Source organism: Coregonus clupeaformis, unplaced genomic scaffold (assembly GCF_020615455.1).
Source record: "Coregonus clupeaformis isolate EN_2021a unplaced genomic scaffold, ASM2061545v1 scaf1907, whole genome shotgun sequence".
NCBI classification, from domain to species: domain Eukaryota; kingdom Metazoa; phylum Chordata; class Actinopteri; order Salmoniformes; family Salmonidae; genus Coregonus; species Coregonus clupeaformis.
In genome coordinates this window covers 78408-90965 of record NW_025535361.1, presented here as the reverse complement: position 1 = coordinate 90965, position 12558 = coordinate 78408, and the positions used below count along the sequence as shown (strand labels likewise).

At 46.6% G+C, this 12558-nt stretch overlaps 1 pseudogene; it reads left to right on the top strand.

Annotated features, from left to right (window-relative positions):
- Positions 1–863: 863 nt before the first annotated feature.
- LOC121561481 lies at positions 864–12327 on the top strand (annotated as a pseudogene).
- The last annotated feature ends 231 nt before the right edge of the window (positions 12328–12558 follow it).

Below are 12558 nucleotides of genomic sequence, written 5' to 3'. Positions count from 1 at the left end.
TCACGTGACCGGGAGACCCATGGGGCGGCGCGCAATTGGCCCAGCGTCGTCCAGGGTAGGGGAGGGAATGGCGGGCAGGGATGTAGCTCAGTTGATAGAGCATGACGTTTGCAACGCCAGGAAGTTGTGGGTCCGATTCCCACGGGGGGCCAGTAAAAGATATGTATTCAAACTGTAAGTTGCTCTGGATAAGAGCGTCCTAAATGACTTAAATGTGAAAGTGTTAGAAATTGTTATTTTTGGAGTACCAAACAACAATCCTTCTCTGACCAATAGACAGCTAGATGCCTTTGACTTTGCCTCTCCCTGTTAGCCCGCAGAAGGATTTTATTGGATTGGAAATCTATCAATCCTCCCCTTAGCCTCTCTTTGGCCCAAAGATCTGAAGCTGTTCCTAAAATGAGAAAAAATGAAGTTACCATTCGAGGTCAACCAACTCATTTTATTCCTCCTGGGACCCGATGATATCCTATTTTGAACAGCTCCAAACACTTCCCTCCAGATTAGTACTTTTAGCCCCACCTTGAGATTACTGCTATAAGGCCTATAAAATCACTTAATCACCTGAAATTGTTAGGCTATTACATTTTTGCTTGAAGTAACGTTGTGTATACTTTGTTTTGTTTTCTGACATGTAACTCACCATTTTCCTTTCAAAATGTGTTTGGAGGCATTCTGGGGAGGGGGAGGTCAAAGGGGGGACTAAAAGGGAGAAATGTACCATGTCTTTACATGTTATCTTTCATTCATTGTGAATACAAAATATATAATTTAAAAAGGGAAGGCTTTGAAGCCAGATTTAGCTGATTTTGCTGTTTAGTTTTCCTCAACCTGTGTTTTGTTTCTCTCTCCTCTCCTGTTAGATGGTGAGGCTGCTTCTCTCTTAGAGGAGCCAACATTAATGCCTTTGACAAGAAGGATCGCCGAGCAATCCACTGGGCTGTCTTACATGGGTGATGAGTTTACCACATCATTTACATTCTGACTAATGTCCTTTATACCATGAATGAATGAATGAATGGACTGTGTGTTAGTCTCACAGCTCAGCTGTATTGAGCCACGTCTAGTGTGTTATTATGTCAGAATCATGTACTAAGTAGGTTGATTAGATGTTTTCAGTTGTACTAACATGATGTAGGTGTTGCTTATAGTGCTGTGTACCACTGTAAACTAATCTATCTCTCCCCTCTCTCTGCCTATCTCTCTGTGTTTGTGTCTGTTTCTCTCTCTTATACTATCTCTCTCTCTCTCTCTCTCTCTCTCTCTCTCTCTCTCTCTCTCTCTCTCTCTTTATCCTCCCCTCTCTACCATAGGGCGGCACATTGAGGTGGTGAAACTGCTGGCCTCTCATGGATCAGAGGTGTCCTGTAAAGACAAGAAGGCCTACACCCCTCTCCACTCTGCAGCCTCCAGTGGAATGATCAGTGTGGTCAAGTACCTCCTGGACCTTGGTGTGGATGTGAGTCAACACGCATTCAAATGTGTGGTGTTTCAGTAATAGTAATGAAGAGAGAGAGGTTAGAGCCAGTGATTTGGACCAGGGGGTTTTCATGCAACCAAGTGATAAAGAGAGAGAGGTTGGACCAGGAGTTTTCATAACCAAGTGATAAAGAGAGAGAGGTTGGACCAGGGGTTTTCATAACCAAGTAATGAAGAGAGAGGTTGGACCAGGGGGTTTTCATAACCAAGTAATGAAGAGAGAGAGGTTGGACCAGGGGGTTTTCAGAACCAAGTAATGAAGAGAGAGAGGTTGGACCAGGGGTTTTCAGAACCAAGTAATGAAGAGAGAGAGGTTGGACCAGGGGTTTTCATAACCAAGTAATGAAGAGAGAGAGGTTGGACCAGGGGTTTCATAACCAAGTAATGAAGAGAGAGAGGTTGGACCAGGGGTTTTCATAACCAAGTAATGAAGAGAGAGGTTGGACCAGGGGTTTTTCATAACCAAGTAATGAAGAGAGAGAGGTTGGACCAGGGGGGTTTTCAGAACCAAGTAATGAAGAGAGAGAGGTTGGACCAGGGGGTTTTCATAACCAAGTAATGAAGAGAGAGAGGTTGGACCAGGGGGTTTCAGAACCAAGTAATGAAGAGAGAGAGGTTGGACCAGGGGGTTTTCAGAACCAAGTAATGAAGAGAGAGAGGTTGGACCAGGGGGTTTTCAGAACCAAGTAATGAAGAGAGAGGTTGGACCAGGGGTTTTCGCAACCAAGTAATGAAGAGAGAGAGGTTGGACCAGGGGTTTCAGAACCAAGTAATGAAGAGAGAGAGGTTGGACCAGGGTTTTCATAACCAAGTAATGAAGAGAGAGAGGTTGGACCAGGGGTTTTTCAGAACCAAGTAATGAAGAGAGAGAGGTTGGACCAGGGGGTTTTCATAAACCAAGTAATGAAGAGAGAGGTTGGACCAGGGGGTTTTCATAACCAAGTAATGAAGAGAGAGGAGGTTGGACCAGGGGGTTTTCATAACCAAGTAATGAAGAGAGAGAGGTTGGACCAGGGGTTTTCATAACCAAGTAATGAAGAGAGAGAGGTTGGACCAGGGGTTTTCATAACCAAGTAATGAAGAGAGAGAGGTTGGACCAGGGGGTTTTCATAACCAAGTAATGAAGAGAGAGGAGGTTGGACCAGGGGTTTTCAGAACCAAGTAATGAAGAGAGAGAGGTTGGACCCAGGGGGTTTTCATAACCAAGTAATGAAGAGAGAGAGGTTGGACCAGGGGTTTTTCAGGAACCAAGTAATGAAGAGAGAGAGGTTGGACCAGGGGGTTTTCATAACCAAGTAATAAAGAGAGAGAGGTTGGACCAGGGTTTTTCAGAACCAAGTAATGAAGAGAGAGAGGTTGGACCAGGGGGTTTTCATAACCAAGTAATGAAGAGAGAGAGGTTGGACCAGGGGTTTTCAGAACCAAGTAATGAAGAGAGAGAGGTTGGACCAGGGGTTTTCATAACCAAGTAATGTTGAGAGAGAGGTTGGACCAGGGGTTTTCAGAACCAAGTAATGTTGAGAGAGAGGTTGACCAGGGGGTTTTCAGAACCAAGTGACCTGATCAGGAATGTATTGTTTTGTTCTCCCCCCCAACCCTCTCTCTCTCTCTCCACTCTTTTCCCTCCCTTGCTCCCTCCAGATAAATTAGCCCAATGGGTACGGTAACACCCCCCTCCACGTGGCATGCTACAACGGGCAGGATGTGGTGGTGAATGAGCTGATCGAGTGCGCGACTTCAACGTGAACCAGGTGTACGAGAGGGTTTCGCCCCACTCCACTTCACGGCCGCCTGCGCCATGGGGCGCTCTGCCTGGAGCTGCTGGTGGCAACGGGCCCCTACAACATCAAGGTGAGGAGACCGGATGACCAACACTGTGTCTGAACTAAATAACACCCTATTCCTTATGTAGTACTACTTTTGACCAGGGGGCCCATAGAGCAAGGAGCCGTGATGACACTGCCTGTGTCCCAAATGGCACCTGTTCCCTTTATAAGTACACTACTTTGGTTCAAAAGTAGTGTACTTATAAATAGGAGTGCCATTAGGGACGCACACACTGAGCAGCACATGGCTTAGTATTTGGCCTGGTCTACATTCAAATACCAATGGAATAGGCCTAACAATGCAAACTAAATGCAATCAAGCGCTCCTCCAATACGTGTTTGATTTTGCCTGTGGTCAGCAGCACAGACTGCCGTGTGAACCATCTTTGTCTTTCTATCTGCAGAGTAAAGATGGAAAGACCCCCTCCACATGACGGCCATCCACGGACGCTTCTCCAGAGATCTCTAAGCCATCATCCAGAATGGTGAGTCGCTGTGAATGCTCTCAACTGAATATATATGAACCAGTAGGCTCTTCAGCATTGTCTTTAGTCTTCAAACCATGATTCACTGGCACAGAGCAATGTTACTTGCAATGTGGTTGAACATGAAGCTTCATGAGGCCTCTAGGGTCAAGTGGTTGACGTGTGTGTGTGTCTGTGTGTGTGTCTGTGTGTGTGTGTGTGTGTCTGTGTGTGTGTCTGTGTGTGTGTCTGTGTGTGTCTGTGTGTGTGTCTGTGTGTGTCTGTGTGTGTCTGTGTGTGTGTCTGTGTGTGTGTCTGTGTGTGTGTCTGTGTGTGTGTCTGTGTGTGTCTGTGTGTGTCTGTGTGTGTCTGTGTGTGTCTGTGTGTCTGTGTGTGTGTGTGTTCTGTAGGTGCTGAGATCGACTGTGAAGATAAGAATGGAAACACACCTCTGCACATCTCTGCTCGCTTATGGCCATGAGTTACTCATCAATACACTCATCACGAACGCAGCTGACACAGCCAAGTGAGAACACACACAGTTTCCAGCAAAATGCAACATGCATCTGCAATTCTGTCATTGACCGAATTCCCGCTTAGAGACTATGCTCAACACATTGTGGTGTGTGGGGGTTGATAGACAGGCATTGCAGCATGCTGATGTGTTGATCTGCTGTGGGGTTTAATGAGGACTGTGATGTGGTGCTGTTTCCAATCTTAGCTGAATCAACTGTAAGTCGCTCACCTTGGGATAAGAGTGTTCGCTTAAAGTCTCAAATGTAAAAATTTGTTTGCAGGCGAGGCGTCCATGGGATGTTCCCCCTCCACCTGTCTGCTCTCAGTGGGTTCTCTGACTGCCGTCGGAAGCTCCTCCATCAGGCTTTGATATAGACACCCCTGACGACTTTGGAAGGACCTGTTTACATGCTGCAGCAGCTGTTGGGTGAGTGGACTGTCCAGGCTTTACACCAAGGAATATTTAGTTCATGAACTGGAAAGCCACCAGAAAGAACAAACACATATTCACACTCTTACATTTCACATTGTTTAGCAGTATTAAAAAATCGTATAGATCATTAGTGCGTGTATCATTTCTGTATAATGTGGTTCCATGCCATGGTGGTATTGACTTGCGCTCTGGTCTAAATTGTCTTTATATCTTCTTGAAAGAGAAGAGAAACCTGCGAACTAGTCTTGCTAGTATCACTTTTTATTATTGCTTTTATTAGCATTAGAAAACAGTGATACTAGCAAGAGCAGGGTACGGGTTTCTCTTTCTTTAAGGTTCTCATTGTTACCATCCACCTGATAGCTCAGATGTGAAAGGGCCTTTCTGAACTTGATATCTTGTTACCATCCACCTGATAGCTCAGATGTACGAGAGCCTTTCTGAACTTGATATCTTGTTACCATCCACCTGATAGCTCAGATGTGAAAGGGCCTTTCTGAACTTGATATCTTGTTACCATCCACCTGATAGCTCAGATGTACGAGAGCCTTTCTGAACTTGATATCTTGTTACCATTCACCTGATAGCTCAGATGTACGAGGGCCTTTCTGAACTTGATATCTTGTTACCATCCACCTGATAGCTCAGATGTACGAGAGCCTTTCTGAACTTGATATCTTGTTACCATTCACCTGATAGCTCAGATGTACGAGGGCCTTTCTGAACTTGATATCTTGTTACCAGGAACCTGGACTGTCTGAATCTGCTGCTCAACACAGGGGCAGACTTCAACAGAAAGGACAGCTTCGGAAGGTCTGTCTGTGGCATCAAATAACTTTCATATGTGATCTTTATGATAATGGGGAATATAGTATAGGGGCATATAGGAATTATTATGGGAAATATTGGGCGGCAGGTAGCCCAGCGGTTAAGAGCGTTGAATACAGTAACCGAAAGGTTGCTGGTTCAAATCCCCTAGCTGACTAGGTGAAAAATGTGTGTATGTGCACTGCAGCAAAGGCACTTAACCTAATTGCTCCTGTAAGTCGCACTGGATAAGAGTGTCTGCTAAATGACGTAAATGTAAAATGTAAATGTTTTACAGCTCCAATAAGCTGTTTCTGTTGTTGATGTTGAATGGTTTCTGTGCTCTTTCTAGGAGTCCTCTGCATTATGCGGCAGCCAATTGTAACTACCAGTGTCTGTTTGCCTTGGTGGGGTCTGGGGCCAGTGTGAACGATCTGTATAAAAGGGTTGCACCCCGCTCCACTACGCTGCTGCCTCCCGACACAGACGGAAAGTACGTCTCACACTCTCTTACTGTTGTGTGTGTTGTGGTGCCACCGACCTTTCACATTTCACTGTAGTCTGGAGAGTATGTTGTGGTGCCATGACCTTTCACATTTCACTGTAGTCTGGAGAGTATGTTGTGGTGCCATGACCTTTCACATTTCACTGTAGTCTGGAGAGTATGTTGTGGTGCCATGACCTTTCACATTTCACTGTAGTCTGGAGAGTATGTTGTGGTGCCATGACCTTTCACATTTCACTGTAGTCTGGAGAGTATGTTGTGGTGCCATGACCTTTCCATTTCACTGTAGTCTGAGAGTATGTTGTGGTGCCATGACCTTTCACATTTCACTGTAGTCTGGAGAGTATGTTGTGGTGCCATGACCTTTCACATTTCACTGTAGTCTGGAGAGTATGTTGTGGTGCCATGACCTTTCACATTTCACTGTAGTCTAGAGTATGTTGTGGTGCCATGACCTTTCACATTTCACTGTAGTCTAGAGTATGTTGTGGTGCCATGACCTTTCACATTTCACTGTAGTCTAGAGTATGTTGTTGGCCGTGTTTGAATACATACTAGTGTTAAATCTGCAGTGTGAAAGCTTGGCCACGTCTCCTTTGGGAAAGTGTCTCTGCTTGCTTATCTGTCTGTCTTGATGTTGGTATAATGATTAGTGAACTCTTGACCTCTGACCTCTAGGTGTCTGGAATATTTGCTGCGAAACGACGCTAACCCAGGGATCAGGGACAATCAGGGCTACAACGCAGTCCATTACGCGTCTGCGTACGGACACCAACTCTGTCTGGAGCTGGTGAGTCAGAACCACAGGGGACTAGACGCCCTGCATTCACAGACCATTTTGTCTGCGTCCCAAATGGATGTAGGGGCCCATAGGGCTCTGGTCAAAAGTAATGCACTATATAGGAATAGGGTGCCATTTGGGACAGACGTTGATATTCAGTAGGTTTTAAGGTGTGGTTGCATGTTTGTCGTGCCGCATCGTCACTCTTGATGTTCTTTTCCAGATTGCAAGTGAAACACCTTTAGATGTGGTGGGCACCAGTTGGTTACTTTTCCTCACACTAGCTTGTTTAAGATACGAATGCAACACCCCAGTATGTCTGCAGGGGCTGGACACTGAGATTTACAACATGAAACATGCTACTAGACTAACCTTCAAAGTAAATATGTTACAAGTCTAAACTGGCCCGTCCTTGTCTTTCCCCAGCTAATGGAAACCTCAGGGACAGACATCCTGAAACGACTCTGATGTCAGAGCTCCCATCAGCCCCCTACACTTAGCTGTGAGTAAAGCCTACCTGCTCCTGTAGGGGGTCCCAGCACATGACAAATGGCACCCTATTCCTATTTAGTGCCCTACTTTTGACCAGAACCTTATGGGCCCAGATCAAAAGTACTGCACTACATGGGAAATAGGGTGCTATCTGGGATGCAGGCATGGTGTTGTTTTTCCACCAAAAGTTGATTGTCCAGACACTCACACACCATGTTCCTATCTGTTCCTGATTAGTGTAAAATACATGCATATTTTGACACGGTGATGATGAGGATGATTTCCTTATTTTGCCATTTGAGTTAATCAACCTCCAACAGAGGAGTAGTGTGTTTGTTTCTAAATCTCTCGCTTGGCAGGGACCTTCGATGTTGATGCTGGTGCGGAGAAAAAAATGGGCACCCGATTTGAGAGACACTGGTCTACTTTAGAGGTCTAGGATTGTTTCTGTTCAGGCATACCACTGGTCTACTATAGGACATTTATTATATTAGGAGTGTATATCTGTTCTGGCATACCACTGGTCTACTATAGGACATTGATTATATTAGGAGTGTATATCTGTTCTGGCATACCACTGGACTTTGCTTCAGACTGTGTGTTTGTTTCCATTCAGGCGTACCACGGCCACCACCATGCTATGGAGGTCCTGGTTCAGTCTCTGCTGGATCTAGACGTGAGGAACAGCCAGGGGCGCACCCCTCTGGACCTGGCTGCCTTTAAAGGCCATGTGGAGTGTGTTGACGTCCTCATCAACCTGGGAGCCTCCATCCTGGTTAAAGACTTCACCCTGAAGAGGACCCCCATCCACGCTGCAGGTACGCATAGGATATTACATTTACATTTTAGTCATTTAGCAGACGCTCTTATCCAGAGCGACTTACAGGAGCAATTAGGGTTAAGTGCCTTGCTCAAGGGCACATCGACAGATTTTTCACCTAGTCGGCTCGGGGATTAGAACCTGCGACCTTTCGGTTACTGGCACAACGCTCTTACCCACTAAGTAAGACCTAGAGATTCTGTCATTCAAAAGTTTTCCTTACCAAGATGGACATTTGTTTGGTCATGTTGCTAGGATGCCAATGTCCACTCTAGGGATATTATATAGCATAGTGTGAAAATGCCCACTACACACTGATCTAAGGTCATTTTTTGTCATTATTGCTGAGGATCTGGGAGGGTAAGCTGATCCTAGATCAGTGCACAGGGACTTCTATCCAGACACAGCTAGCAGGTGACAGGCTTCGGAGGCCTCAGCCCCCAAAATGTTTTATTATCTGCTGTGTTAACATCATGAGGATGTCATCTACCAATACCACTGTTCTAGAAATCTGTCTGTTCATGTGAAGGTAATAGTCGTCCACGCAATCAGCTCATATCCTCTCTGTTTAGCCTCCTCCCGCTACCAACGGTCAATCATCTCACATTCTTATATCCTCTCTGTTTATCCTCCTCTAGCTACCAACGGTCAATCATCTCACATTCTTATATCCTCTCTGTTTATCCTCCTCTAGCTACCAACGGTCAATCATCTCACATTCTCTATATCCTCTGTTTATCCTCCTCTAGCTACCAACGGTCAATCATCTCACATTCTCTATATCCTCTCTGTTTATCCTCCTCTAGCTACCAACGGTCAATCATCTCACATTCTTATATCCTCTCTCTGTTTATCCTCCTCTAGCTTCTAACGGTCAATCATCTCACATTCTCTTATATCCTCTCTGTTTATCCTCCCTCTAGCTACCAACGGTCAATCATCTCACATTCTTATATCCTCTCTGTTTATCCTCCTCTAGCTACCAACGGTGATTCGGAGTGTTTGCGTTTGCTGATTGGAATGCTGACCTCCAGAGTGCAGTGACGTTCAAACGGGAATGGACAGTAAGTCAATTGGGTTTTGGATACAATTCCTGAAATAAAGAGATTTTGACACTAGGTCTCATGCTCCAAATGGCACCCTATGCCCTACTTGGTGCACTACTTTAAACCAGAACCCTATGGGCTCAGGTCAAAAGTAGTGTACCATATAGGGAATAGGTTGCCATTTGGGACTCAACCTGGTTATTACCAGTTTGTAATACGACCTTGTTGTCTTGTGTATCAGAACCCCTCTGATGCTGTCGGTGCTGAGCGGACACACAGACTGTTTGTACTCACTGCTCAACAAGGGAGCCAGCGTAGAAGCCAAAGACAAGTGGGGCAGAACAGCGCTACACAGAGGGGTGAGGAGGAGAGCTGGCTGTACTACGCTCACACACAGAAAGAGACGGGGGAGGCTCAAATATACATATTATCTTCAGAAAAAGTAGTTGTCCATGGGTAGTGGTGTATTCATCCCTGTAGGGGACCTGCCTCAGACATCATTTGTAATAATTGATGATTCCTTATTATATCATTGATTATTAGTTATTTCAAATCCATTGTTGTCTCCCCGCCCTTCCTCCCAGGCGATGACGGGTCATGAGGAGTGTGTGGAGGCCCTGCTGCAGCACAGCGCCAGCTTCCTGGTTCGGGACTGTAAGGGCGGACCCCTGTCCACCTGGCGGCGGCATCCGGACACATCGGGGTGCTGGGGGGGCTCCACACGCCCGCCCAGTCAGTGGAGACCCTCCCCGTCCTCACAGACAACCAGGGCTGCACGCCACTACACTGGGCCTGCTACAACGGTACGTACTGGACTAACAGAACACTAGATCTTTTCTGATTTTCTCTCTTCAGCACCGTAAACATGTCCCTGAATTAGGCAGGCCATACAACGTGTACGTACTGACTAACTGGACTGTAGCTCTGTTCTCTCCTCCATGAAGTGTACACTCATTCACTCCCTCTTGTGGCTTGAAAAGCATTCGATTGGTGTGGACGGAGCCATGTGGGGAAATGAACAAGACTACAACAGAATTAGGGGTTATGACTCTCAGTGGAGGACCTTACACTGAAACAGGACTTTGTCAGGGATTGACATAGCATATGTTGTAGCTAAAACATCTTTTGTGACTTCACCATTGTCAGATGTGTAGCTTTCTCTGAGAGTATTGTTGTGGTCTGCAGCGACGTCATCTTTTTCCTGAATGAATCAATCTTCCACTAGGCCATGACACGTGTGTAGAGGTGCTGCTGGAACAGGAGGTTTTCCACAAGACCGAGGGCAACTCGTTCAGCCCTGCAGAGATGCTGATTGACACTCTGGGGCCGGCCATTGTCAACGCCACTGACACCAAGAACCGGTAACTACAGCACATGACAAAGTCCTTTTCTTCTGAAGAATAATGTTGTCTGGGGAATAAAATGACCTCTGGGGGTTGGATGAGGGATTGTAGATTACTTTAATACATCTATTAGTGATTTATATTTCTATGGTATAAACAGGGTTAATTGAACAAACTTGTTTATAACAGTCCTACATTATGTCGAGTGAAATAAGTTTCCTCTCTCTCCAGGACCCCCTGCATGCGGCGAGCTTTCACGGACCACGTGGAGTGTCTTCAGCTGCTGCTAGGCCACAACCGCCCAGGTCAACTCCCCGATGCCTCCGGGAAGACCCTCCCCTCATGATGGCTGCTGAGAACGGACAAACCAACGCTGTCGGTCACGCAGCCCCTCTCCCTCCGCTTTGCCTCGCCCAGCCGGCTTAAGTTCAACATGTCTGTTTTACATTTTAATAAGTCAGCTAATTTCCTAATTGAGTTTCTTTATGTTTCTCTGTCTGTGTCAGAGCTGTTGATGAGCAGTGCCAAAGCAGAGCTCACCCTGCAGGATGCAGTCAAGAACACTGCTCTTCATCTGGCCTGCAGTAAGGTGAGCATCCCCACATGAAGATGACGTTCATCTGAACAGTTGGCTCTCTCTGGTTAAAATTTTGGTCTGACATGTTTGACTCTAGTTTTTAAAGGGGCATGAAACCAGTGCTTTGTTGATATTGGAGAAGATTACAGACAGGAACCTCATCAACTCGACTAACGCAGCCTTACAGACGTACGTATGGTTCAGCTGTATTAATTGGGCCAGAAGAATTGGTCCTCTGTAGCTCAGCTGGTAGAGCACGGCGCTTGTGACGCCAAGGTAGTGGGTTCGATCCCCGGGACCACCCATACACAAAAAAATGTATGCACGCATGACTGTAAGTCGCTTTGGATAAAAGCATCTGCTAAATGGCATATTATAATTATATAATTAGAAGAAGTGCACTATATAGGGAATAGTCTGTCATTTGGGAGGTATCCTCATTTGCTGCTGGCTAATCTGACGGTACTTTCTCCTCAGGTCGTTACACGTTGCAGCCAGAAATGGTCTGACGGTGGTGGTTCAGGAGCTACTAGTGAAGGGTGCTAGCGTGCTCGCAGTCGATGAGAATGGTAAGATCCATAACGCTAACACCGTTTTCTTCTGTACTTCTCTTCTCAATGTGTCCACAAATGTTTCTCTCTAGTCCACTGCTTGGTTGTTGTCTTAACTTTGTATCTCCTAGCCTGCTGTTATTTCATGTTTTTCACCAAAAGTGTTGTAGTAAACGGTGATGCTCCTGAAGTGACCCTCTGCTGTTCTGTTTGAACCCCTCAGGTTACACGCCTGCCTTGGCCTGCGCCCCCAACAAAGACGTGGCGGACTGCCTGGCGCTGATTCTGGCCACCATGATGCCCGTGTCTCCCTGCAACCCGGCGCCCAGCCTGTCCTTCAGTGCCATTAACCACTACACCACCAGCCCCTCCAAGAGTGTGACCTTCGACAGCCTGCCCGTGCTGCGCAGCGAGCACAGCTCCTACTGCAGCTTCAACAACATCGGCCACCGCGAACACGATGGAGGCTTCTACAAGGATGAGGAACTCAACGACTCAGACTCAGAGACATACTGAGGGGGGTGGTGGTCGCTGCCCAGGAGGGGAGCCAAGGGCAAGGCGGATGGACAGTGAAGTGGGGCAGAGGCCACAAACAAATCCACACATACACACCGTGTCTTAAATCACCACAGCCAGCTTTGGGAGGGCACGAGCCGAGACAGTCCGCACAGGAGCCTTAAGAGTCCCGCAGAGATGGAGAGAGAGAATGGAGGGAGGGAGGGAGAGGGGGAGGCACAACAGGCTGGCTGGCCACACTCATCCTCTCATACCACCAGGTGTCCTTCCAGCAGATACTGGACTTCAGAGGAACTGCTGCTGCTATACCCCACCTTTACCTTTACCCACAAAGGTCCTAAACGGTAGAAACTGTCCAGCCAACAGACAGACGGACACCTTATGACGGCAATAACCTGTAGT